Source organism: Adiantum capillus-veneris, chromosome 30, assembly GCF_014529385.1.
Source record: "Adiantum capillus-veneris isolate H3 chromosome 30, ASM1452938v2, whole genome shotgun sequence".
Lineage (NCBI taxonomy): Eukaryota > Viridiplantae > Streptophyta > Polypodiopsida > Polypodiales > Pteridaceae > Adiantum > Adiantum capillus-veneris.
The window spans coordinates 26162342-26189031 of NC_140960.1; the positions used below are offsets into that span (position 1 = coordinate 26162342).

Sequence of the window (26690 nt, forward strand, 5' to 3'; positions counted from 1 at the left end):
TGGCTCACTCTACTCAGCTTAGTCTCACCTATATATTTGTATCTTGTCCTCAATATGAATCAGTCTTTGGGAGCGTACATGGTGTGTCTCTTGTCTCGTCTCTCTCTCCTTCTCTCTACATCTAAACAGTATTAATATGCTCAAAGAAGACTATATCTTTTGCCAAAAAATACCAATGGAGAACTTAAAAGAGTAAGAGAAAGCATGCATGATTGATGGTAAGCATGTAACCTTATTATTTTTTAATTGAAAACGAAGATGCACTATTAACATGTCCCTTTAGTTCAAATGATTAAGTGCAAATGAGTCCAACAAAATGCAAACCAAAAAAATTGAATCCAATTAGATCACTTGAATTCAATTTAAAGAGAATTTGAACCATAGCATTGTTCATGAGGCCTCAATTGTCTACATTTTAAAGAAATTAAGTCAAATGCTAGACCCAAATGCTTCCAATCAATAGCATTTCAAATAAAGTTATCCTAAACCCAAATTGAGTACATCACAACTAGGTCTAGAGGCATCAAATGAGTGGGATTGAGATAAATTGAATTAAATTTCATGTTGATTGAATGTCAAACACGTCCGACATAGAGAACTTTAATCATAAACGAGTTTAATTAGTGCATTAAAGTGTAACAAGTTCAAGTAACAATTGATAAAACATGGGTGCATAACCTTGATGTTTTGATCAGATGTATGTATGATTTCACTCATTTGTGACTGTCATTGAAAATGAGTGGACCAAAAGAGTGAAATCGAGTTTCATTCTATTGAAATGAGTTTGACCAAGAAAAATTGAGTTTAGAGGAGTCAATTTACTAAGTGGCATTAGATCTATTTCAATTGGTTTTTGTACAATAAACCCTAAGTAGCTATAATTGTGTGTAAATGGTAACACTTATATCTATTTCTAGATAAACAAACTTACTCTCGACAATTATGGTTTGAGAGCTTTGACTCATTAGAAACTCTTACCCAATGGTTACCATTTACTCAAGTAAATGGTGATATCTATTTCTAGATAAACAAACATTCTCTCAACAACCATGTTTGAGAGCTTTGACTCATTCAAAACTCTTACCCGGTTCTTCTACTTTGTACCACAAAAGAATATCAACTAAGCTTGTTGAAAACTTTGAAGAAATCTAGGTTTTAAATACACCTCCACGTTAATATTTTGACCTTGTATTCCAACATAATATGGAAGATGTAAGTATTTTGATTTAATAAAGTTATAACTTTATGCTTGTGGTCCAAGCTTATGGACATATTTTGAGAAGTTAATGAGACTTTTGAATAATCAACACAACGTGGACTGTACTTCTAGGGTATCCAATTTACATTTGAATTGGATGTTTTCTTCCTATAGATTGTGATCTAGTTTGTGTTTAGGATTGTATCATTGATATTATTTGGAGGAATATAACAGAAATTGTTCAAAAAAATTACAATAATCTCCATCATCTTGTAATATCTTTTCCTCTCTAAGGACAGTGTGTGCAGTGGTGGTACTTGCAAATCAATGATAGAGTGTGTGAGATATAAATTTTTTTGATCCCTTCCCTTTTATAGCTTTGTCTATAACTATGAGACTTTATTTTGTTTTTTTATTTATATTGGAAAAATAATATATCAATTAAGAAACTTAGTTGATGATCGAGCGAGTGACCATGATATTTGACAATAATTAGTTGTTTAACTATGCTTAATGAATTTTTACTAAAATGAAATTAGGGGTAGACAAACTTACTACAATAAGAGTCAATTACTTGATCCATAGTAAGTGAAAATGTACCAAATGAAACACCCTTTGCTATAAAGGAGTATCTAAACTACCAGATGGGGATGCCAAAGAGCTAGCTACTATGTAGGAGTTCATGACTTACTAGATGAACTTACTAGATAAAGACGTCCAAGAACAGGCTTCTATATAATAGGAGTTTATGATTTACTAGATGAATTAGAAAATTGCTAGCTTACTTGCTAGATTAGATGTGAAAGCTCCTACTTGTAACTAGGAATTATTGAGCGTGTACTCTAACTTGCTATCTAGAAACACGTCCAAAGCTCCTTGTGAAATTGAAAGAGACAAAAAAATGCTAAGGTGGGAAAATAATCCTGCAGTGCAATATCGAATCAACAGCATAACTACATAACAATGGTGGATGTGGCTGGTGGGCGTAGGGTGGTGGAGGTGGAGGTGCCGGCCTCTGCGGCAGAATATAATAATGGGGCCTCGTTGGCGCCGTCGGTGGACTGCATGAAGGTGGGCGAGCGTTTGCCCGAGTTTTCGTCCGGCCATTTCGTTGCCCATTATCCCGGCTCCTCCTTTGCCTTCCACATGGCTGTAGGTAATCCAGCTACACCGTGCCTGCACGAGCGCGCCTCTGGGCTGGGCGCCGATGCGGATGCCTTGGTTGGCACTGCCCACGTGTATGTGCTCTTCCCCATGCCCTGCCTCCACACGCGCCTCACTCCCCATGAGCACCTCACCATTGCCCGTATTCTGCACAATCATGCCGCTATCTCTAACTCTCCTTAGCGGCTTAATTGTGCGTCATGAAGACATTAATGATTTAGTCAAGTCTCTATTGGCGCTGCGTCTACTAAGGCGCTCTCGCGCCAAGCGGGTGTGCATGTCCTGGGGTCGCTTTGGCGCAGCGAGGGTAGCTCCCCATGAAGATATTCAACAGGAGTTAATTATCATGACATCTAGCTTGACATCCACGACAGTGAAGGCGATGAAGAAGGCAGATGAAGGTTGTACACACATTAATAGTGCAGATCAGGAGGACGAAGAGATCACATTAGAGCTGCAAAGCCCGCAGGTATACACACAGCTTATGCTGAAGCTGACGGCGATGATAAAAGCAAAGCATTAGGCTCCAAAGCTTGAAACCATTAGCGAATGAGGACAAGAATCATGATCTCATGAAACCATGAGCCAATGAGGACAGCATCGGAAACAAGCTTGCATAAGTTACATTATATCTTATAAGGCACCTCGGCAATGTTGGAATAAAATAAAATAAAATATCACAGCTGTCATGTCTCGAGAAAGCAAGAGACACCAATACCTTTTCATATCCATGCACGCACCCCTATAACTGTAACCACAATCATGGAATGAAACAAGCCCGACTACCCGCCTATCTCTGCGTATATCTCTCTCTCTCTCTCTCTCTTTGTATCTGAATCTCTCTCCTTCTCTGTGTAACACACACACACAGTAATGTAATCTCTCTTTCTCTAATACCTTACCATGCTATCTCTGATAGTGGATGCCCTCCTGGGACATCCTGTCAATAGGCAAGCAGCTTGTCACCTCTCCTTTCACACTCAATGAGCCAATTGAGTTCAGCAATTGAATCAATGCGGAGGCAGGGCAACAAATGGAGGTTCTCAAATTAACCATTGCAAAAGCAATTCCTTGAGTTCAATTGTCCATATAGTCGCTCATGGGGGATGCCAAACCATGATTACACCTAGCATTGATCCTTGCATACCATTGTATCGCATTGAAATCTTGAAGGGGGCGATTCACGCCTCATGACCCCCGCAACTCTTTGATTAGAAAAATAGTTGAACGATGGGGCTCAATGTTTGCAAAAGACCAAGATTTAGTGAAACTACAAATTCCTGGTTAGATTTTGATTTTGCCTTGAAGAAAGCCAATAAAATTTCATGAGTTTTGGTGTAAATATCGGAGGATGCTACAAATTTTGACCTAAAAACGCCAAGAGTTTTAAGCTAGTGTGGCCTTATTTTCCTCAATTAGGAAAAATGTTTTTGGCAAGCCTTCTGTGGGTGCGTACACAAAAATGTATCTCTTCTTCGACCACTTTTGAAAGGATGTATGGATTTGTAAGGCCTTCAATTTGTAAGACCTCCCTCTCTCTCTCTCTCTCTCTCTCTCTCTCTCTCTCTCTCTCTCCACTGGTAAAACTTGGCTTTTTAACCTACGTTGTCCATCATTTTTCGCTATATTTTTCGCCAATGAGTGTTTCCCCTTTTTGGGTATACAATACATAGTATTGGTCATTATTGTGGTGATTATAGCTTCATGGCTTGATTAGGCCTAGCCATTGGATGCATGTGCATCCTCTCTCTTACTCTTTACAAGGGCTCTCATGCTCTCGGAAACACATAGAGGCTAAGGACTATTGAACCGATTGTTTTGTAAAAAATCATTGACCGTCCACACACTTGGAATGACTTGAAAGCTCGTATGAAGGAGTCATTTTTACTTTGACAGTTTCATTTCAAGGCTCATTGATCTTGGAGTAATTTTTTGGATTCCATGTGACACTCATCTGCTCAGTATACTAAAAGATTTTGGCAAATTTTTGTGGAATATATGAATGCTTAATGAAGATGTTTGACAACATGCTTTAACAAAAATACAAAGATGAAGTTCAAGAAGGTATCCAAACTAAAATGACTATGCTTAAATCTTTGGCATTATATGAGGCTATTTGTTTCACTCATAATGCTGAAAGAAAGACTCAATCGTTTGCAAAACGATTACAAGCCTCTATACTATCAACCTTTTGTGCCCGATACACCCATTCCAACAACAACCCTCAACGTTTTGATTATTTCAACATAGTTATAGAAACATCCAACCCAATGATTTATGTTGGAGAGGGGAATGGAGAACACACTCATCACACACGCAAATGTCTCTCTGTAGCCCAGAGTATTCATAGCACCCCTGTTCTCTCAAAAAAACCTTCAAAATATACACTTTACACTAACAAAACCAAGTCTACACACAACTCAACACACATACGCTTCGCAAGACCACCATTCAACACAGACACACCACAGCAGCTCATTTCATCTCTTTTGACATACACTACACCTCAATTTCACTCTCTTTGCACCACAGAACGTCGACGAACACACACCTCTACCGGCACTGAAACACACACACAAAGAGCAAGAGAAAAGAGGGGGGGAACAGGGAAATGAAATCCAAAGGGAGGGAGTGGCTTGATATTTCTTAGAAGAGTGCTTCTACAAACCTTGCAATGCCACAATGGTGAGCTTCAACAAAAACATCCCCTAGAGATCCACCCTTGGCTCTCAGAGACCTTCTTGTGCCAAAAAGACACATTAAACATACATTTTTCATATAACGTGCCTAACTAGGACCTTCATACCTTCTTGAGAAGTCTCCCTGTATACATATCCCTCCTTATGACCACTCCTAGCATCGACCAACTATGACAGCACCATCATTGCCCAACCACCTTGTTGAACATTTATGTACAACCAGAAACAAGCTAATTGAACTTAAAGACAGAAACACCATACTAATACCTAAGAAACCTAAAACAAATTGACCATATGTACAAGATATGTACAAAGGTTTACCTCTACCGCACACTATCTTTCTAGGTTGGTTGCCCACCCCCCTTATCTACAATGTTATGCACATGGGAGACTAACATCGGTCCTATTAGAAAAATCCTTCTACACCTTATATGGACCCGTCCACTTCTTTTTGAACTTCTTATAGAAAGTGAGATCCAAGTAAGTTTCATAATTCATCACCAGGTCTTCTTTCTGTATCTTTTTGTCTGACAAGCTTTGATTGAATTTGGAAACCAGCTTCTCTTGCTACTTCACATAGTACTCTATTTCTCCCTCTCTCTCCATTTTCAAAGCTTCAAGACTAGAAATTTGATCTTGCAAAACATCGTGTTGAGTGGCATTGACTCACCACACACGCTTGAAAGCACGTATGTGTGAATGCACTAGTAGCACTCTCCATAGACCAACTCAAATGGAGTGAAATTCTTAGCCACATTGTAAGATGTTATGTATGGCCACAAGAACTTTTGTAGATTATCCTCCCCTTTGCTTCCTACTTGTACACATATTTTGTCAACATCTTGATGATCTGTCCATTGGCACTCTCCACTAGACCATTACATTGGAGGTGATAGGGTGAAGAAAACTGATGTTGAGTGTTCTACTTCAAATTCTCAACCAATGCACGCATTAAGTTTCTTCTAAACCCCTGATCTCTATAAAAAGTGAGCATTCATGGCAATCCAAAATGGCAACAAATGCTATCAAAAGTAAACTCAGCCATAACATGTGCATTTACCTCCTTAACTTCCTTAGCCTTGACCCACCTAGTAAGGTAGTAAATGGCTACCACAATGTATTTCTTACTTCTAGTTGGCTTAGGGATTGGACTGATAACATGAAAACCCCACTTCTCAAAGGCACTCTTAGCTATGCTAGCCCCGCGTGACTCGGCTACCAGTCACCCTCCACCCATGGTCTCGCACACGTTGGTGCAGCCAAAGTTGGTCTAAGTTGGAAAGTGATATATGCTAGGCAAAGGCTACAGGCAGGTGTAATGCAGAAGGCTAGAGCAGGTATGGAGTCCCTGGGCAGCCAAAGGGTAGTGGGAATGTATGTTTAAAGTGGCTTTCTAGGCCAAAAAGCTCAAGGATAGTCTAGATGGGATGGCATATGAAGGTGCTCGATGTGCCAATCTAGTGCTCTAAAATGTAGTGTTAGATGTGCTCTAGAATCCGGTCCAAGAGGCTCGTCAAATGGAGCCCCGGTGCTCAAGATATTGCATTGCAAAGTTAGAAGGTTTAGCAGAACCTCGACGGGTAGGGGAATTGGGGACAGATGGCCCAGGCAGATGTCAACGGATAGATGTGTAGTACTCAAATTATGAAGCATGCCTGTTTTTTAGGATTTCCAATCAGAGATGTGGATATCAAGTTATGATTAGTTGAAGTTTTATAGGGGGCCAATTATGGGCCAAGTCGAAGATGTTGGAAATCGTGCCATCTGGATTTTTTTGGGCCTTGAGCAAGTTTGAGAATGTGTTACATGATCTATAAAGTCCATAGAAGTCGACCGCTTGTCAATCAAATTCCTAATGAGCAAGGTACAACTACAAGAAGTCAACATCAATTCGCAGATGGTGCGACATCAGATGATCTTTGTGTTCTTTTGCGGCCTCGGTTTGAGAACTCATAGGAGTCTAAACGTAACAAGTTTGAAGGGGGTGGGAGTCAGCATGATGAAGTTTTGGCCGAACTCAGTGGCTCGAGAATCCAATCTCGGAGCAAGGTATAGCAAACCTTTAAAGGAGGAGGAAATTTGAACCTTCAAAGTGGTTTTTTTGGATGGAATTTCAAAGACCTTAGACCTGGGCTGCGTGGTGCCTCCACGTATCATGGGTTTACCCCACACACACCCTCTTAAGGGCACCTCTTAAAGCCCCCCCTCCTCCTCCTCCTCCCCCCCCCCCTCCCACACCCACACACACACACACACACACACACACTAGTGATATCGCTAGTGGTGAGGTAAGGGGTAGTTCATGTGGAAAGTAAAAGAAAGAGGGAGAGTGGCCCACACACACACACACACACACACACACACACACACACACACTAGTGATATCACTAGTGGTGAGGTAAGGGGTAGTTCATGTGGAAAGTAAAAGAAAGAGTGAGAGTGGCCGGCCAGAGCAGCCAGTGAACCGGGTCTAATGCAAGGAGAGGTTTTCAAAGAGAGAGAGAGAGAGAGAGAGAGAGAGAGAGAGAGAAGACTATTAGGAGCCGGACAAAGATGGTCGAAGGGAAAGTCAAAAGAGTAGTGCAAGGTAAGCCTTCCAAAGGGTAAGAAATAAAGGAAAAAAAGGAAAAAATAAAAAGGATGCCAAGGGGCACTAGCGACATCGCTAGTGCACCTCCCCTCCAGCACAAGCCAAGGAGAGCAAAAGAGAGCAGAAAAAGTCAGGCGGCTCCCTCCTTCTAGAAGATGCTAAATTGGGATGTAAGATGGGCCAATGAGAGAGCAGTTTCCAAAGTTGAAGACCCCCCACTATAAAAGTCATTTTTTAATCAAAAGTCATTTTTAGCAGAGGAGTGTGCCTGTCAAATCCCTTTGTAATTTCTCTTGAAAATGTCCATTGTGATGGCATTGCAAGCTTTGTACATGCCTTTAGAAGCATAATCAAACCATTGTTGCCCTGTTTTGTTGTCATTTCCCTTTGCCCCCTTCTCTTTCTCCTGCTCTTGTGTTTCCCCTTGGTGCTGGCAGTGTGGATGTGTGTGCCCCCTAGACTGAAGGTGTTTTGTGTAAGAGAGTGATATTGAGCGGCTATCTGTGTGTGTAAGGGTGAAGACCAACCGTGGCAGTAGGTGCGCGTTGTGTGGTGGACTTGTGGAGTGTGTAAGCAATGGAAAAAGAGTAGGCGGTGGTCTGCTAGTGAGAAGTGCATTTTTGAAGGTGTTTTTTGAGAGGATAGGGGTGACATGTTTTGCACTATTATAATCTAGCTCAATAATAGGGAGATAATCTTTCCAATTTGATTGCTTTTTGCTAATTTAAGCTCTTAGCATATCCTCTAGAACTTGATTACCATGTTCAGTTTGACCATCCATTTGAAGATGATCTGCAATACTGATGTTAAGGTATGTGCCCAATCATTTGAACACAACCCTCCAAAAATGACTGTTGAACTTGGGATCACGATCACTCAAAATATTTTTGGTCCACTCATATAGTTTATACATATTTTCAACAAATGACTTATCTAACTCTAGAGCTTTAATTGTGGACTTGGTTGGTAAAGCACCACAAAGGAGGGTAAAATGACTTACCTCTATCATTAGCATCACCAATAGTCTCCACTTCAGTGATCTTGGTCCGTAGTATCTCATCAATCACTTTGTTCAAGCATTTGAAGTGTTGATGGCCTTGCTCTCTTCATCGAAAGAATAATCCAATTCTTTGCCCTCTTTCATGGAATTGTGGGCCTTAGTGCCAGCACACATAAGATTTCTTTGTTTGGTTGCATTTAATTCCACCCATTAGGGAACTGTCCTCGTTGCTATTTTGCATTGTGACCTTTACGATTTGGAAAAGACTGATCAGGTGGGTTTCAAGGATCTTCTATTGCATTATTAGAACAATGGTTCCTTTGAAACATCCTGCTACTCTAGTTAAAATCAACAAACCCTACACCCTTCACTTGAAACTTCAACACTTCTTGCAAGCCCTAAAAAAACTTCATCTTTAATCGATCGCCCGTCATCTCTCGAGTTTATTTATGTAGACGCAATAATCTCTCTTTGTACTCTTCTACGATCAGAACTCTTTTTGCATCTTCTTTTCCACATTGTAGTGAGAAGAGCATCACCTCTTCTCAGTCTATGCCCAACAATTCTACACTTTCATCAGTACAAGTCTACATGTACAGTATCCACCATAGCTTTTCAATGTTATAAAGTTTCAAGATTGCTATCGTTTTCTTTGCTTCTTTGCAAAACTATCGTAAGGCTAATAAGTATTTGACTTCTTCAATCAAGGTATACAAATATTCTCTTCTCTTTCATATTCCATCAAATTTACTAAGCTTAGCCGTCTTGAAGACTTGCTTCATTTCCACTTCTCTTGCATCATTATCCTCATCGTCATCATCATTTCTCTTCCACTTCTTCTTCTTTGAGCCTTCACCTTTGCCTTGTGAAGGCGGTGATTGACCTTTCCCACCTGGCACCTCCACCCAAATCCCACCTCCACCTTCTACAACAATTATTCCCTTTCCTTTGTTAGCATTCTCACGCTTGTTATTAAGATCTTCAATGAGCCATTAGCATGTACGGTACTGTAAGGCAGTGCATCAAAAATTGAGAAGACATGATGATATCCCACATGGACCTTCATCCAACTTGAGCACCTAAAAATCCCTTACAAGCCCACCTAATCCTTATGTGACCAAGGCATAGATATTGGCATACCATCCACACTAAAAGCCACCATTGGCTATCATTGGTATAACATTGGTATTGCACAGACATGCGCCCTCCCCAAAGTATTGCAACAAAGGGTACTTGAACTCACCATGTCAATGTAAAAAACCAAGTGTTTTACCACTTCAATATTCATCTTAGTTGTTTACTATTGTCAAATAAATCTATTGATAAGATTAAAGTAGATAATTATTCAAATCTATTTTCAAATTCCCTCAATAAATCCAATGGAAAGAGACATTTTTTTGCATTGTTGCACTCACTTTAGAAAAATATTCTTTGTAAAATTCTCTTTATCTTTGATAAAGTATTCATCCTTGAGGGCTTATTTAAAAGATGCCCATGTAGTCCATGCGTAGTTCGAATATCATCAACTCTTGCTCATAGTTCAAGCACCACAACCAAAGCAAAGGTCCCATCTACAACTTGCTTATCTAACCCCTTGTATTCCATAGATTTCAAATCAACCAAGCCCTCATCCTAGCTAGTATGCTTCTCCAGCCATTGTAGCATGATTTTATGATCGGTGTTGCCTCAACCGGAAGATCCACACCAATGAGACATGCACACTAAATTGGAAAATTTGCACTAATATTGTGTTAATGATTAAATCTGTTGTTTGTTGGTGTGTTAATGTCTAAATCGAAGAATCTGTACGAGGTTGAATATTTACACACTGCCTAGATCAGAGAATCTATGTGCATGGGACCAACGGACTAAGCAAGGCATAGAAACAAGACATTTACCACTTGCATAACACCAATTTGAAGCATGTTTGAGTAGAAATGTATTTACAAAATGTTCTTCACTATCCCAAATCACCTCAACTCATATAAGTAGTTGCATAGCGTAACAAAAAATCATCTCATTGAAAATTCATTTCAATACAATTGGAAGCCATAACCTTAGAAGTGTTTGAGTATTCAGCTTAGAAGATAATGCAAAGAAATAACGTATGACAAGAGGAGTGACGTATTTGATGTGCATACATGGAGGATATTCTGCCTCTAAAACTGTACGTACCTATGTGTGTGTGGCGAGGTATAAAGGAAAGAAACACAATTTAAATAAGGGGGGCTCACAAACAACATTCATGTACGGGGTAGAGAGATGTGTTGTTAGTAACTCCAAAGTATATGAAATGATGTTAAAATGTACTAGCGTATGGAAAAAAACAATATGCCCTGGGGGGAGAGGAAAATCAATATACATCCAAAAATTGCTTGAACAGAGTAGGAGTGTCATGTAGCCTACAAAGGGATATGAGTATACAAGAGATTCAAGACTAAATAGTGAGTTTAATTACACAGGAAGGACTTTTCATGTTGAAGACAATGTATGGGATAATGAAAGGATTAAAGATACTGGCAAACATATCTGATGATGAGATCTTAAGGTAAATAAGGAAAGAAGTTTGCAATAGGAATCGATGCATCAAAGAAAATGGAAATATTTTCCTAAAGTGTAGACTATCCCGAGAAATTTGGTACTTAAAATAGTTATCAATCAAATTGATAAGCTTAAGCTAGCCAAGACGAGTAAGTAGGATATCAACTAATTTCATCCAAGAATTTTACAGAGTATTGTTAGTGGAGAATCAATTGAATGTGATAAGTGACTTTGTGAAAGAAAGGGTTTTTATGGTCTGGTTATAGAACCTCGAGACAAATTATCCCATGCATTAGGAATATGTTTATACTTAGAATGATCAATATACCAAGAAATATAAAGGTTTATAGAGTGGTGGGTCAATGAAAACAGAGGATTAAGTAAGTATGTTATATGAAAGTCTTGTGAGCTATTAGAATATTTCAAAGAAAAATGTGAAGCACCATCTGAAAATTGAAGTGTATGAAGAGGGAGTATTGGTATTTAATTAGTAACAAAAGTGAGAATTAGAAAAAAGTAATGAGAAAAAAGATTTTTAGCTCTTGTAGTACTTCAAGTCATGTGTTTAGTAATGTATCTCTCATACTACTTGAAATTCTGTTGTAGCAAACAATATTTTCTACCATCAATCGTTTCTCAATACACACGTGAAATTAGAAGATCTATGGTCAAATTTATCTTCAAAAGTATTAAGAATGAATGGACGAGTGAAATGTATTGCCTCATAGATAGATTATGTGCAAACAGGATCCCTGCAACTTTCTAGGCAACCAAAGAGAGAAGTTTTGATGCCTTATTAGAGTACGTAGCCCATGTGCCATGTAAGAGTTTGAGAGGTCCACAAAATAAGCACACAAAATTGCAATATTGTAGTGTGAGAAGAGAATTCTCAGTAATCAACCGTACTATGTGCTCAATAAAAAAAATCAACATTTTAGATTTCTAGCAGCAATAAATCTTTGCAAAATATTGAATACAACATCTAGATGAATATATCCCAATGACTACCAAAATTGTGACTTAAAATTGTTGATAAAGTGCCATCATCTGTGTGATATCTGAAAGAAAACATGACCCATTTGTGGAATTGAGGTAGGATAAGTAGATGATCAAAATTGAGATGGAAGGAAAATTGTAGGGTTCTACCTAGTCTTAACCATAGCATGTGCTAAGACTACCCTTCTGTATGTGAAAATGTGAGACAAAATTAAATTTTATAATTCCTTCTTTTTCAATTACGTGATAGTCACATAATTATTAAGTGACTCCTCCGAGGTCTGACCATCCATTTGAGGATGATCTGAAGTACTGATGTTAAGCTATGTAACCAATCATTTGTGATGAGAATGGGATCGTGCTAGCTGGGGTGGATGAAAAAGAAACATCATGCACACACGTGAGTGTGGGTTGGCTAGATTATCACTCAAGCGAATTAGGTTCCAAGATCAATTAACTTGGACTTATAAACACAATCTTGAGTATTTGCTAAGTCATTAGAAACTCCCCATAAACAAGAGAGATGTAATGCAAAATAGACTTGGTTTATTCATTCATGAAATGAGCTTTAAGTAGCTCTACAGCCTTGCACCACTACATGTGGGATAAGTCCACCTTTGCTCTCCTTGACTCACACTGTAGTGACTCTAGGACAAAGCTCACACCTTACAATTCTCCCCTTGAGGTTTGGACTAGGACAATACAGTGAAGGTTCTTTATCCACTAAGGATGACACATGGTATCCACTAAGGATGTCAATACAAGAGGAATCCTCCCCTTGAACTTTGGTCACAACTTGATGAAGAAAGACAAGACTCCAATCAAGGAGCACAGACAACATACATTCTCAATCCAAGAGATAATCAATATAACACTCCAATCCAGGAGCCACACTCCAATCCAGGAGAAAAGAACAACGCTCTAATCCAAGAGAAAAATCTTGAAAAAAGTTTTGGTTCGCTCTAATCCAAGAGCACCTTTGTCTTCTTCAATGCTTTGTCTTCAACTACTTCATGGTCTTTGTCTTCGTACCGTCCCCAAAAACAAGTGTTTCTTTCCCCCTTTTGTTTTTTCCCATGGTGCCTAATTGGAGCAGTCTTTGCACTTTGAGACTCTCTAAGGCTAGTGTTTGAAACTTTGTACATGAGCACATGCTCATATCCTTCATGATGAATGTGGCATACATTGTAGGGTTTTTCTTGGGTGGAATAAAGTTTGGAGTTAAATAAGACAAAGAGAGAGAGAGAAAGATAAAGATGAAATTCCTTTGATTTTGTGAAGCTCCTCTTCATTGGAGCAAGTCCACTCTTCGCAAATGATGGAAAGGTTTGGTCTTTCAATGTCCTTGGAGATTCCTTGTTTGCAAGCTCGGTGGAGGCCTCTTGAATTCCCAGTGTGGTGCTTGAATGTTGGATGCCAAGAATCTGTGAAGAGAGTCTTTGCTTTGGCTTGCTGTGGGAAATTCCTGAATAAAGGGCTCTGCAATTGAATGGCTTTGAAGCTCTTTTCAAATGCTTTGTTGTAGTTTGATGGGACTAGACCCTTAAAGAGTCTCATATGCTTTAGGTAGCAAGCTTGTGTGAATGAGATTCTCTCTGGTGGCAAACAGGCTTGTGGGAAGTGGGGTTGAGGACAAGGCCTTACAAGGTGGTAGGAGGCAGACATGGAAGGAGCTTGACATTGTATGGGCGGACCCAAAAAAAGATTGATGACAGTCTTACCACACGGGTGAATTTTGACACTGGTCGATGCTCATTGGATGCGATAGAGCCTAGCACCGGTGACCATCAAATGTGGGTGTGTGTAGAGAGCTACTGGATAGAAAATGATCACTAGTTCACTAAGACTAAAAAAATCAAAAAATGTAAATAATAAATTCCAGAGAGAGAGAGAGAGAGAGAGAGAGAGAGGGAAGAGTGGGTTTTTCATCCTCCCTTCCTCCCCTTCTCCTCCTCAAAGTCATCTTTCCACTCTTTTTTTCTTCTTTTCCCCCCTTTTTTTTTCATGAAAAATCCTTTCCTTTTATCCCCTTTTTCCTCCACAACATGCAATTACAATGCCATGATTGATGTGGCATAGAAAACGGGGTTTATGATATGGCAAACAAAATGCAACCTGCACAAAAATAGCAAAAACTAGTGGCACATGACCAAAAGGTTGTGTAAGGGGAAGCAAAGCAGTTTTGGTGTCTATGTTGTGGCCATTCAACCCTTCTAGTGCTTAGTGTGAACTATGAAAATTACTCATCCTATTGCCTTTGCTACTATCTGGAAATTGTTTTCCATTCTTTTTCTTTTCATTTTCATACTCACCTCCCTTCCCTATTATGTGTGTGCCCATGAAGGCCTTAACACTAGACTTGTAATGAGCCACAAAAATGGCTCACATTAGGATTCTAGTAAACGAAATATAACTTTTGCATCTGATATCAAAATTTCATGAAACCTCTTAATTATGGGTTTAAGATATAAAAAAGTTTCTAAATACACAATTTACACAAAAAGCTCATAAATTAAAAAAATATTTTTCGAAATTAGCAAATTATACGTAAAATTATACTTCTCACTACTTAACTTGGACAAGTGAAAAATGTCAACAATCTTTGTGTATGGGTTAAAATATCTTGGTACATCTATCACATACCTCTTGAGGGATTTTTCAACAAAGTTTGGGCCTCATTAACAATGATTTGATTTTCTTTGAAGAGAAAATGGAAAACAAATGTCCATCCGCACAAATTAGTTGTAGAAGATGGCAATGGAAAGACACCTTTGGACCTTCATTTAGCTATGTACTATTTTTTATCAACTGATATTGAGTGTTGGTCATAATTCCCTGAAGCCATTATGTATTTAGATAACTAACATAGTGCTGGATTTTTTCATACAAAAGCTACAAAAGTGGCTAAATTTTTACAAGACTAGTGTTAAGCCCTAGTTTGTGAGACCAAGGAGACTATAACTTATCTCATCTCCCAACCTCTTTCCCTTTATATAGGGTAACACCCAAGCTCAAAGAAGATTGGCCCCTAGTCTTTCCACGCTTGGCGTTCCCCCCCGTGAAGAAGCCTTTTTGTCGTCGAGAACAAAAGTGGAAAATTTCTTCTTAAGAACACTAATTTTTTTCTAAGCGCACATTTCTTACATTTGTCTTTGCACTTGTTTTCACTAATACTCGGTGACATACATGATGACAAGTTTGTGAATCATGATAAGCCAAGAATGGTCTTATGTTCACGCGACTGGGTCATGACAAGCATGAAAGACTAAAACCAATCATGACATGCTTTGCACTATTATAAGCTAACTCAAGAATAAGGAGATAATCTTTCCAATTAGATTGCCTTTTGCTAATGTATGCTCTTACCATATCCTCTAGCACTTGATTAACATGTTTAGTCATACCATCCATTTGAGGATGATCTATAGTACAAATGCTCAAGTATGTACCCAATCATTTGAACACAACCCTACAAAAATGACTTGGCCTTTGGAGTTTTAATTTTGGACTTGGCTGGTATAGCCCCACAAAGGAGGTTCAAATGACTGACCTTTATCATCCACATCATGAATAGTCTTCCTTCTCAATTCACCTCCCAACCTCTTTCCCTTTATATAGGCAAACCCCCTAGATCAGTTCAAATTGGCCAGTTGTCTTTAGACACTTGGTGTGACATTACTCCCCTCATGGAAAAGTGTTTTCATCCTCGAACATAAAAGTGGGAAATTGTTTCTTTAGAACAACCAAAAGTGATCAACCAAAACCTGCTAGTCAATGACATTGATGTCTCTATGCACGTGTTTAGGTAATCGACTTACATGAAAAACCAAACGAATATGACAACGCATAGGCAAGGAGGGTTTGTAAGACATAACTCCAACTCGCTTGAGTATTGTAAAAGGTCCACAATATCTTGGACATAATTTAGGTGTTGGCCTAGTTTTTAGACTTGCTGAATGTTTTGACATACCAAAAAGTACATCTTCCCCTTCTATGAAGGTTACTTACTGACGTTTCCCATCAATGTAAATTTTGTATCTATCTTGTGCCTCCATAGGTCATCCCCAATCCTTCTCTTTCCATGGTCGTGTAATTTATTTCCATAGTATTGAGTTGTTTGTTTATGTAATGGATAGAAAAAACCATGTTGTTCTCTCCAAGATGTGTTTGATTGCATATGCGGATGCATCTACATGGACATAAAAGATCTTACCCCAAGCAAGAGCTTTTAGAATTGGAGCAAAAATCAAGGTCTATTTCAACAATTGAAACACTTTCTCACACTCTTCAGTTCACTTAAACTTTGTGATGAGAGAATACTATGGTTTTACAATGATTGCATACATATAGATGAACCTTCGGTAGTAGACACAATGGCTCATAAAGGCTTGTACCTCTATAACTTTTATCGGTCTTGGAAGAGAAACAATAACTTGTATCTTCTGAAGATCCGTTGAAATTCCATTTTTAGACACAATGTGCCCCAAAATCTTCCCTTGTCTTACCATGAAGACACATTTCTATGAATTCAAACAGATGCAATAAGTCTTGCACTTCCTCAATCAGGGGAGTCACTATCTGTAAATTAAGTATATCATGTGCATTCAAGGACTATTTTAAAAACTTCTTATCTATGATTTTTTTAGAAATAAAATACACTCTCTCAATCACATGATCTGTGATGGGTAAGGGATAGTTGCCTCTTATGGAGAAATCATTTACCTGTTTGGGATTCACACACACTCGCAATTTTCCATTGTTTTTGGGCACTACCATAATTGATGACACCCAATCTATGTTTTGATCTTACATATAAACTCAACGTCTTTAAGCTTATATGTATCCTCTTTGATCGTCTATGTGAATGTATCATTGTAAGTATAAGGACATTGTCTGTGTGGTTTGAAATCATTTTTAAGGGGTATTCTATGCTGACATATGCTAGGATCAGCTCCCATAAGGTCCTTATATGACCAAGAAAATATATCTCTATATTGCTTGAGGGTAATGTCACGCCAAGCGTCTAAAGATAAGTGGTCGTATGAGCGTAGCTCGGGGGTTACCTTATATAAAGAGCAAGAGGTTGGAAAGTGAGGTGAGTATGAAAAAGAAAACAAAAATCATGGCAAACAATACTCAAAGAGTAGCGAAGGGAGAAGGATGAGGGACTTTCATAGCTCACTAAAAGCACTAGAAGGGTTGGATGGCCTCACCATAGAGACCAAAACTACTCAACTTCCCCTTTGCACAACTTTTTGGTCCGATTCCAATGGTTTTGCTGCAGGCTTCATTTTGGTTTCCATGTCATCAACCTTGTTTTCCATGCCACACCAATCATGACTCTATGACTATTGTGGAGGAAAAAGGGAATAAAAAGAAACTCTTTTTCATGACACGAAAAAAAGATGGAGAAGAAGAAGCCAATAGAATTAAAGAAAGAGTGGAATGTTGACTTCGAGGAGGAGAAGGAGAGGAAGGGGGGTGACTAAAGAAGGGGAATCTCTATGTGTATGTGTGTGTGTGACATTCATGACCTTGAGCGAGGGGGATTCTCTCTCTCTCTCTCTCTCTCTCTCTCTCTCTCTCTCTCTCTCTCTCTCTCTCTCTCTCTCTCTCTCTCATTTGTTTAGCAACTTTACTGTCTTCTACTCATGAGCATAGCACAATTAATTGTTATAGCATAGTGCCGTGAATGGTCAACTTTTGTTATAAAGTTCCAATTTGGTTAATTACTATCAATTTCCAACATTCAAGTTCTCATTTATAATCATTCCAGGTATCATTTGAACCAATTTCTTTATGCCATAAAGCCAACTTTTTAAGGTTTATGTTAATACTGAAGCTTAATGTATCAAGTTATCTGCCATATTAGCTAAAGCAAAGCAATGCCATTATCTTGACCAATTACAACTTATGATGTGTTAATACCCAAATTAATATGTCTCAGTGGCATATTAAGTTTGAATTTAGTATACTGTATAAGCTATACAATTACATCGCAATTATACATTTACTTGCAACTTAGTTTCAAAGAAAAAAATTCCGTGCATTAACTGCCAATCAAATTTTATGTTTTTGACCAAGAATGGAGCTAGGATTCTGCATGGGCAATCAAGGGAGAAGATCTATATGGTGACCAATGACTTTGTTGGTTAGGTAAGATAGCTATGTCATAACATGTTAGAAGCTGCAAGGTAGTGGGTGTGCCAAGGTGGCATGATGCAATCCATTTCCACCACTTCTTCAATTGGTGCATAGCATTGCCCAATGAAAAAGAGCTTAAATTGGCTCAAACCAAGAGAAGTCAGAGCTTGAATTGAAGATCAAGGGCACAAATATGGATGGTAACCAATGACTTTGTCAGTTGGGAAAGATAGTTATGTTATTTGTGGGTGTGCCAAGACTAGTCCTTCCCGATTTCTTTTCGGATAATTACGGGCAAGAAGAAGGGCAATATGGCACATTAATAAGGTCAAGAAGGGGATTATATTCTTTCTCACACTCTCAAATATTCAAAGGATGATAGGAAGATCATGGAAGAATCAAAGTGTTGTAGATTTTAAGGGGAAGATTACATAGTAGAATGAGAAAGTTTGCACCCTCTCCCACACTACCCTTTATTAGCAACCTTGTTGTCCTTTGGTCACAAACATGTCACAATTAATAAGAAATTAATTGTGATAGCATAGTGTTGTTAAGGATTAAGTTTTGTAATCAAGTTCCAGTTTGGTAAACATTATTAATTTTAAGCATTCATGATTCCATTTGTGAGAATTCTAGGTGTCATTTGAGCCAAGTGCTTTGTGCTATGTGTCCTATGTCACTATTTTTCCATATCTAGATGTCCTACATCTTCTCGACTCAGCTTACAAACCTATATCCCCTAACAACAAAGAAGAAAGATATGCCCTCCTCCTTTTGCTTGTTTTTGGTGGCGCCAATCTCCATGACTTCATTGCTCATCAAACACACAAATAAGAAGAAAAAAATATCTCCTCCCCCCTTTGACTTTGCTCGCTCTTGGTCTTCCCAAAGCTCGCTCGACATTTTTCTGAGATTCCTTAAAGCCTTCTCCCCAAGCTTCCCTCAAGCTCCTTCTTATATTCCACACACAAAAAAAACACTTGTTTTTCTTAGTTTATTCTCCTCTCCTCCTTACATCTCCTACTTTTTTGCATCCCCTCCACAACATTCGATTTATATAACATGGCTCGTCTATTCTTCAAGGTTTTGGAGAGGGGTTGCCAAAGATGACATCCTCGTTACCTCCCTCTTTTATATTTTCTTTAAAAGGAATAAATCCATTACACTCATGAACTAGCTATGTTTGAATAGAGTCTTGTAGTGCCACTCAACAACACCATAAGCTGCAAGTGACCATTACCTCCGCCTACATTGAACGCACAGGCCACCACGCGCTGCCAAGGGTAGCCACTTGTAGCATCCACGTGGAGGAGGGAGAGCTCCATGAGATTTCTCTCGCTTTATTTGGTTAAATGTTTTGTCTCACTCTGATATATATACCCCGTAGAATATCCGCTCATTGTTCATATAAGGCTTCTTTCGTGCCACGTGACATCACCGCGAAAATTTCCCTTTGGATCACCATCAGAACTTACACAATCTTGACCCATTAAGATTTTTTGACACATGTTGCTCATTTCAAACCCAAAAAAAAACACTGTAAAACCAAACCAAGCCAACATATTTAGGCCCACATTTCAACTCTGATATTGTTGAGAGAGAAGGAGAGAGCACAGAAATAGAACCCCAAAGTGTGTAGAATACACACATGAGATGTTGTATATATAGAGGGGACCTGGGTGCCATATATAGAGAAGCCATATATTGAGTAGCTTCACATATAAGCTCAACACCCCCGCTCAAATAAGGGTCCCTAACTGTGGATGAAAAAACCCTTGGGGGATCAAGGGAAAAACCCACAGCTCTATATACACCCACCGTTATATTATAAAAATCATTGAATTTACAAATGTTTATGAGGAGCTACATCACTCCTTTTACAATGAATTACATTACTCCTATCCTATCAAATACAATAATGGATACAAAGGTTGAATAAAGAGGTGTAAAGGCTATCGATTAGCTCGTAATCAGAAGTGTCTCCGTGAATCTGCTGTGTAGCTTGTCATCAGTATCGCATCACCAAACATATCTTCATGTTGTCATCAATATGACATCACCAAATATATCTTCATAAATCTTTTATTGTCACCAAGTTTGTCTTCATGAAATCAATTCTTTGATGAATCCTAAATAGATCATAGACTCAAAAAACATAGTCATAAAAATTATTAGCATCGTTAGTGAAATAATTACGTTCACAATGCCATAAGAGATGGTTCGCGACGCCACTCTTTTGACGACATATATACGCACGACAACATATGTCGACACAAAGTATGAACATAAAAAGTACAAGATGCATGATACGTGATGCAAATGACATATGTACATACTACATAAAACGTTATTTATCAACGTAGTGATATCAATGAGTATCATCAAAGTATTAGCAAAATATCATCATTGTATCAATGAAACAACATCATGGTATCACGGAGAATAACCATGGTATCAACGAAACAATATCATGCTGTCACCGAGAATAACCATGGTATCAATGAAACATCATCATGGTATCAACGAAAATCACCATGGAATCAACGAAATATCATCATGGCATCACCTACAATAACTATGGTATCAACGAAAACAACATCATGGTATCACCGAGATCAACGAAGCATCATCATAGTATCAACGAAAATCGCCATGGAATCAACGAAATATCATCATGACATCACCGAGAATAACCATGGTGTCAATGAAATATCATCATGGCAACACCGAGAATAACCATGGTATCAATGAAACATCATCATGGTATCAACGAAAATCACCATGACCAAAGTACTAACAAAACATCATCATGGTACCATCAAAATCACTATGGTATCACCGAGAAATTATCAATAAAACGACATAAACTATATCTCTAGAAGAATAATTATACGAGAATCAATGAACGAGTATATCATATAACAAAAGATCATGTACCAATAGTAGCTCGATAGAATTTGGACGATCATCAACGGCTCGACTCAATCGGAACGATATGTAACTGGCTTCTACAGCAAAGTTACATCAGTAACAAATATATGATTGATGAAGAAAAAATATAATTAAAAAGTTTTCAATTATGAGAAAAATCAAAAGCAAAAAGTAAAATTTTGATTTTCAAACATGTAAGCAGTTCGAGACGATAACCCAAAATCGGTGCAGAATTTAGAGAAACTTTCTTCTGCAAAGTTGTAGAAAATCAAAAAACAAAAAACGAAAGTTGCTTTTCAGGCATGTACGCAGTCCGCCAACGATAACTCAAAATCAGTGCAGAATTTGAAAAAACTTTCTTCTGCAAAGTTGTAGACCACATTGATTCCGGTCTGCGAACTGGGTAGTTTCTGCAAATTCGTTTTCAATTAGCAAAAAATTCAAAAACAAAAAGCGAAAGTTGCTTTACAGGTATGTATGCAGTCTGCGAACAATAACTCAGAATTGGTGCAGAATTTGAAAAAACTTTCTTTTGCAAAGTTATAGACCACATCAATTCCGGTGCCTATCGCGAGTAGTTTCTGCAAAATCGCTTTCAATTAGGAGAGAAATCAAAAACAAAAAACGAAACATGCTTTTCGGAGATGTACGCAGTCCGCGAACGATAACTCAAAATTGGTGCAGAATTTGAAGAAACTTCCTTCTGCAAAGTTGTAGACCACATTGATTCCGGTCTGCAAACTGGGTAGTTTCTGCAAATTCGTTTTCAATTAGTAGAAAAATCAAAACCAAAAAGCAAAACTTGCTTTTCAGGTATGTACGCAGTCCGCGAACGATAACTCAAAATCGGTGCAAAATTTGAAAAAACTTTCTTCTGCAAAATCGAATTTGATTAGGAGAAAAATCGAAAACAAAAATGTACTGCTCTGATACCATGTTGAGAGAGAAGGAGAGAGCACAGAAATAGAACCCCAAAGTGTGTAGAATACACACATGAGATGTTGTATATATAGAGGGGACCTGGGTGCCATATATAGAGAAGCCATATATTGAGTAGCTTGACATATAAGCTCAACAGATATTTAGCCACAACTTAGAGTGCGACTCAAAGGATAAAGGTGATCAGAGCCAGCATTGATCACTTGGATCGTCACTAATTTGTTTCGCATCTTTGATTCAATTGCCCCATCACTTTTAGAGATGTATAGATTCTTTTTGTTATTTTGTATATTCTTTCCTAATTATGTAGTGAGTTGTTCCATCCTATTGGTTGTCAAATTTTTTTCAGTTTTTTTAATTAGAAAAATTCAAAAAGTGTTGCAATAATAATTGACGAACACATGTAGTGATTCATTTGTAACACATTCATTCTAAATAAGATGATAGAAACACATCTTGCTCGTACAAAAGCTTCAACAAGTTTTTAGTTATCAAGATGTTTCTGTTTGTGTGTGTGTTTCAAATATGTATGTGTGTATATGTGTATGTGTCTTTGTGTGTATGTGTGTGCGTGTATATATATGCGCATGAGTATATGCATATGCATATATGTTGTGTGTGCATGTACAATGTGTGTATCACAAATTGTGTATTTGTGTGTGTGCGAGAGAGAGAGAGAGAGAGAGAGAGAGAGAGAGAGAAACATAAAATAGACCCCCTAAAAAAGAGAATTCAAGAGAGACAACAGAACTAACAATCTAGCCTATCGGTACCACAATGAAAACTATTAAAGACAAAGCGGCCGTGCCTTTGTCACTTAAGCGACGTCTAAACATTACACATCGCTCAAGCGACCTTAGTATATGTAAAGTATTGGTGTTTCTTAAACGAGCCCTTCTTATCTATTATGCCATGCTTGTGTGGTATAAATTATGTCTGTAATGGTGTCGCTTGTCCAAGAAATCGTAGTGATGCCAATATCGACCTAATATTGTAGCTTACAGAATCTTTGATAGTACCACTCTGAGGTCACCTTCGTAGTAGAGTGATCAAGCATCGAGTGATGGGTGTAGAAATTAAGGTCATTGGCAAGTGCTGCAAAATTGTGATAAGCTATTAATTGCCAACATGAGAGGTGGTTGTTTGAAAGACAATACATTTTTTGTTTATGGTATTTTTGTTTATGGTTGCTCATATTAGAGGTTGTTGTTTGAAAGACAATAGGTTTTTTGTTTATGCTAATGTGTTAATGTTTTTGTCGACGGTGTGGTTTTTGTGGATAAGCGCCAAAGTGTTAGAGATCAATCGGTTGTTGCTTGCCCCATTATTCTCAACCACATTTTGATGGCCCATATGGTAACCCTTTGACCCAATGTTGACCTTGATGGCAGTGTCTTTGCAATTGTTTGCTAAATATGTCCGACCCATCCTAGTGCCTTTCTAGTGCTTCCGGCTAATCAAAGGAGAAAAAACAGTGCTAAGGTGAGGAGAGACGTGACATGAATGGGCAAGATGAAGAGGGCTGGGGACCGCGTAAGGCGCTAGTAAGTAACTTATACGTCTTGAGCAGTGAGAGGCTAGCGACGAGCCGGGGCATGAATGTGGACGGGTACTAAAGGTGGAGACGAGCACCGTGCAATAGTCACCTTCTGGCCAGCCAACAGAATGGATCGCGAGAGGCACGTCTTGCCAGTTAGTTACCATGGGCATGGGCTCCGCTTGTCGAGTGCTGCAGGCACCTGCCCGCCCCACCTACACTAGTACTGCTTCTCATAATTAATTGCATGAGACACGACGTATACCCACTCTCTCTAATGTCGATTTATAAAGGGCTTGATCTCTGCATCTCCACAGCCCCACATCCAATTCTCCCTTCTCTAATCCAGGCTCGCAGCGTACCTCTCTCTCTGCTGCGCCATAGGCTGGGACATTCAGTCCCTCAGAATGGGAAATATGCATGGCTCATGCGCAGCCTTGATGGCGGCAAAAGTACAGGTGGGAAAATCATCTTGCAGTGCAATATCGAATCAACAGCATAACTACATAACAGTGGTGGATGTGGCTGGTGGCGGTAGGGTGGTGGAGGTGGAGGTGCCGGCCTCTGCAGCAGAATATAATAATGGGGCCTCGTCGGCGCCATCAGCGGACTGCATGAAGGTGGGCGAGCTTTTGCTAGAATTTTTGCCCGGCCATTTCGTCGCCCATTATCCCCGCTCCTCCTTTCCCTTCCACACGGCGCGCCTCTGGGCTGGGCGCCGACGCGGATGCCATGGCAGGCCCTGCCCACGTATATGTGCTCTTCCCCATGCCCCGCCTCGACACGCACCTCACTCCCCAGGAGCACCTCACCATTGCCCTTCTTCTGCACAATCATGCCGCTATCTCTAACTCTCCTGAGCAGCTTATGCGTCATGAAGACATTAATGATTTAGTGAACTCTCCGATGGTGCTGCGTCTACTAAGGCGCTCTCGCGCCAAGCGGGTGCGCATGTCCTAGGGTTGCTTTGGCGCAGCGAGGGTAGCTCCCCATGAAGATATTGAGCAGGAGTTAATTAACACGACATCCAGCTTGACATCCACAACAGTGAAGGCGATGTCGAAGGCAGATGAAGGTGGTACACACATTAATAGTGCAGATCAGGAGGACGAAGGAATCACATTAGAGCTGCAAGGCCCACAGGTACACACACAGCTTATGCTGAAGCTGACGGTGATGATAAAAGCAAAGCCTTGGGTTCCAAAGCTTGAAACCATCTGCGAATGAGGACAGGAAGCATGATCTCATGAAACCATCAGTCAATGAGGACAGCATCGGAAACAAGCTTGCATAAGTTACATTATATCTAAGGCACCTCGGCAAGCAGCTTGTCACCTCTCCTTTCACACTCAATGAGCCAAACCAACCAACTATCCTACCCCGTTGGTACAAGTTCAGCAATTGAATCAATGCAGAGGCAGGGCAACAAATGGAGGTTCTAAAATTAACCATTGCAAAAGCAATTCCTTGAGCTCAATTGTCCATATAGTCGCTCATGGGGGATGCCAAAGCATGATTACACCGACCATTGATCCTTGCATACTATTGTGTCGCACTGAAATCTAGAAGGGGGCTATTCACACCTCATGACCCCCGCAACTCTCCTGTACATACCAAGTTTTGTTGATGAGGTGTGAACACCACAACCTTTTTTCCAAGAAAAATAGTTGAGCTATGGGACTCAGTGTTCGCAAAAAACCAAGGTTTAGTGAAACTACAAATTCCTAGTTAGATTTTGAGCTTGCCTTATTTTCAGAGAGTTTTAAGCTAGTGTGGCCTTATTTTCCTCAATTAGGAAAAATGTTTTTGGCAAGCCTTGTGTGGGCACAAAAATGTATCTCTTCTTCCACCACTTTTGAAAGGACGTATGGATTTGTAAGGCCTTCAATTTGTAAGACCTACCTCTCTCTCTCTCTCTCTCTGTCTCTCTCTCTCCACTGGTAAAACTTGGTTTTTTAACCTACCTTGTCGATCATTTGTCGCTAGATTTTCTTCATAAAACCTAGCTCCTCATGGACTAGCCCAGTTCAGCGGGAACTATCTCTTGCATTTCTTATAACTAGGCCACTTGGCTTGCCTTGGGTAATATGTTCTAGGCATTAATTGCCTCCAGGCCCTGCAGTCTTGAAAAATCCTTTCTCCTTCTATACCCTCATCACTAACTGACACCTCCCCATAAAGAGGTGGGAGCAATGACCCACATGAGGCATCACGATGCGGGAGTAGTCTACCACGGTCTGATCATGTTTTGAACTAGGCGTGAACTAAGTGTGAACTTGGGAGGGTATGTGTTGAGATGTAGAGAGAAAGAGAGAGAGACGAGACAACAAACACACCCTGACGCTCCCAAAGACTGATTCATATTGAGGACAAGATACAAATATATAGGTGAGACTAAGTTGAGTAGAGTGAGCCATATATAGCTCCAACACCCCCACTCAAACAAAGGTCTCTAGCTTTGGATGAAAAAACCCTTGGGGAGTTCAAGGGAAAAACCCAAGCCCCTATACAATATGAAAATATGAACCAGTGATGATGATGTGAAAGTGAATTGTGCAGCTATGTACAAATATACAAGTGACTCAAAGATTACAATGTGCAGATGTGGAGCTTGCATAGTGCATGGTACCTATTGGATTACAATGTCATATGTACAAAGCTATTACAATAGCAAAGAAGCTAATCTAGAAAGAGTGAGGCCGAAGCAACTCCAAGCTCCGAGCGCAAGAGAATGAAACCTGACTCATTGAGGCCTTTGGTCAGAATGTTTGCAATCATCCGATCACTTGGATAATGTTCAACCATAATGGTTCCTTTGCGTACTTCATACCTGACATAATGATAATGGACAACAATGTGCTTTGACTTATTATGTTGAACATAGTCTTTTGCAAGACTAATAGCACTTTGGTTGTCACACCGCAAGGGTGTGCTAGAAAGAGGAGAGTAAC

At 39.4% G+C, this 26690-nt stretch overlaps 2 pseudogenes; both read left to right on the forward strand.

Annotated features, from left to right (window-relative positions):
* The first annotated feature begins 1203 nt into the window (after nt 1-1203).
* On the forward strand, nt 1204-2915 carry LOC147417701 (uncharacterized; annotated as a pseudogene).
* A 21231-nt stretch (nt 2916-24146) lies between these two features.
* Nucleotides 24147-24966, forward strand: LOC147417702 (uncharacterized; annotated as a pseudogene).
* The last annotated feature ends 1724 nt before the right edge of the window (nt 24967-26690 follow it).